The sequence below is a fragment of the Lycium ferocissimum genome, chromosome 7, assembly GCF_029784015.1.
Source record: "Lycium ferocissimum isolate CSIRO_LF1 chromosome 7, AGI_CSIRO_Lferr_CH_V1, whole genome shotgun sequence".
NCBI classification, from domain to species: domain Eukaryota; kingdom Viridiplantae; phylum Streptophyta; class Magnoliopsida; order Solanales; family Solanaceae; genus Lycium; species Lycium ferocissimum.
In genome coordinates this window covers 22,870,551-22,873,670 of record NC_081348.1, presented here as the reverse complement: position 1 = coordinate 22,873,670, position 3,120 = coordinate 22,870,551, and positions in this window count along the sequence as shown.

Sequence of the window (3,120 nt, the reverse complement as noted above, 5' to 3'; positions counted from 1 at the left end):
ACCCTTTAAACATGAAATCATCCTCATCATTTTCATCATAATAACATTCTCACCTTTAACAACATCATTGTTATTGAAAAACATTCCGTCGTTGCCATCATAAGGGCTCACATAATCACAACCTTTGGTTTGGAAGATACGAATATTTTGGAAAACATTTATGGATTATCAGGAAGGAGATCATGCCTCGGAATCTTAGACTTCTTAACTTTGGATAACAAGGAAAATATGGAAACATTTATGAAATCCTAACCTAGAGATCATGCCTTTGAAAGAAAGAGACGAGCCTTAACATACCTGGAAGATAATTCTCGACTTCCAACTTATTTTCTGTCTTGCAACTCGCTTAAGAATTATTCGCAGCCTCGTAATCTACATATAGAACCATTCATAATATCATTAGGGTCATCGTCATACGCTCGTCTTAAACACTTAATGAAAGTCCTTTTAGATTCTACGAAATTCGGGCAGCATTTCCCCTGTTTATATGCCTAGCCCGAGATTCCAATTCAACAACCAACAACATCAACAACAAAACCAATAGCAATAACATCTTTTCCCATACCAACATATGCCATAAAACAGCCCACACACTGTTTTCTACATTTCCCAACTAACCAACTTGGGATACGACTAATTAATAACTTTATTTCCGTAAGGAAGTCGAAATTAATACTAACAACATCAATAACAACATTCTCAAACATTCTACAAGATAAATATATGTATTTTCATCCAAATTTCTCTTCAACTCTCAATCCATAATCCAACAACATCAACACAACAACCATAATCTTTATTCTTTCAAATATCCCTTAATCAAACATGATAAAAAAGAGGGATTTGATGGTTCATACCTTATTTTATGAAGGTAACCCAAATCTTCATCATTTTCTTGTTCCCAAGCCACTCCAACACTAAACGAAATTATATTCGCGTCTACGCGTTGCCCGGACCTCGATTGATATTCCGTAACTTGAAATTTCACTCAAAATCCTCAATTTTTGTGATGAATAAGAGCCCTTTTGTTGCTGAATTTTCTGGAAATTTTTGGAACTTTTTTAGATGAAAAAAAATGAGATTTTAACCCTTTATATAGGGGCTGAGGCGGCGTTTCCGTAGCTACGATCGTAGCGGTCCTTACCGCAGTTTATTTATTACAAACTAGAGCTGCGCTTTGTTTCCAAATATACGCTTCATCATCTCAGTTTGTAACGTCTATAATTCTCTACTCCGATGTCCTATCGACAAACGGTTTGTTGCATTACAAACTAGACTCGACGAGCTTCATTTTAGGCTTTGGTTTCACCTTAAAACTCCAAATATACTAGGAGATATGCGCCTCCAAAGTTGACTAAAAATCCGCCCAGCATTTCTCAAATTTTTGTCAAACTTATTTTCTTCAATTAGCTCGATCTCGAAATATTTTTTAAACTCTCCATACATGATATTTATCAATTATTATACTAATAATGGCCATGTTCTCGGGTTCCAAAATACTCTTTTCCCGATTACGACTTACGAGATCGTAATTCACCCTTTTTCTTCGTTGTTACGTACTTTCCATGGCTTGTGTCTTTCAAAATATCATGGGACGTCTCCGACACTCCATTACTACGGTGAGGTACATGTCATACTCATGTTCTGAAAATGCGGGGTATAACGCGGAAGAAAGGCGGACCCCTGCGCAAATTTCTTCGGTCCAGACCCATAATGGTATATACGTATGAATGAATGTAATGCACTATTCTGCGGCATAAAGGAAGGAAGTGATTTGAATTGTGTCCAAAATATGTGGATATTTGACTCGATACAAGCATTCAATTAGCAGAAGAGAAATAAGTCCGACCATGCGGTGAGGGTGACTCTGACATTACATGGACCAGAGGAGTTGAAGGATCGCTAGGCTCGGCCAATTGACTACCATAGACAATCAATACTCGAATGTTACTGGTATATGATGACATTATTAGACGAATTAGAATGATTCCAAGTACGGAAGAAAGAAATGTACCGACTTGAAGGAGTCAAAATTCGAAAGGAACTAATGTAGCAAGGGTGTGCAAAAGGAAAAGTGAAATTGGACTAAATTCATGTATATTATGAAACAGACAGGGGAAAGAAGGCATGACAAGATAATGGAGGTTGAGTAAATCGAAAGAAATAAGTTTTTGTCAAATATAATACTTGGTGTCCCGGGCTATGATTCGAATCGCTCATACCAGAGAAATTTTTGTTACAAGTAAATATGCAACAGAAGCACCCCGAAAATGTAATGAAGGAAGTGAGAATGCCAATAAGTGATCAAGGATAAGTATCAGGACAGACGGGATTACTAAAGAAAAATCGCGGCGTTGGAAGGGAGGAGAGTTGTAAAAGAGAAATACTTATAAGAATCTCAATGATCGTCAAAAGAAAGAAAGACAGTATGCTTATGGATAGTACGACAGCAGTACTACCTGAGGTTTGAAAATATCTCTGCCGTGAAATCGTAAGTCACCGTTTATATTGAATTGCGAGAGTATGTGTTACAGGACCATATGAATGATCGTGCTGATAGAATGGCTAGTAAAATGGTGCGGAGACGACAATAAATATTTGAAGAGTAATGGAAGCTAGTTAAGTCTCAATTAGCCGCTGGTATAGGAGAACCAAGGACTCAAAGAGGGAGGCACACTCGTATTGAAAGGAAGTGATGATTAAGCAAGATTTTATTTTAGTCTCCGGATTATGAGTTGTTTGGTAATGATGTTCAGATTTGAGGAGAAGTAAATGGGAGGAAAGATTCAAACAAGGATTTGAAAACAATTTGAATAGTGGACTAGTATGTTGCACGTATAATCTTGCGATAGGGGATAACAACAATGTCAAGAAAATATTATATGTAAGCATATAAGGAATGGTGCCGAGGATTGTTGTATATGGTTGAATTGAGTCTCATTTGGATACAAATCCCTTAGCTATGGTATTTTGACGCATTGGATGAGTAATCCGAAGTAAAGTAATTAATGAGACTAATAAGCCATTAGCAAGGAAAATGCTATTGCAAGCCATCTGGGCGATACCATAGGTGGAACTACGATGACATGGTTAGGAATTAAGAAGCACGACAAAAGCATT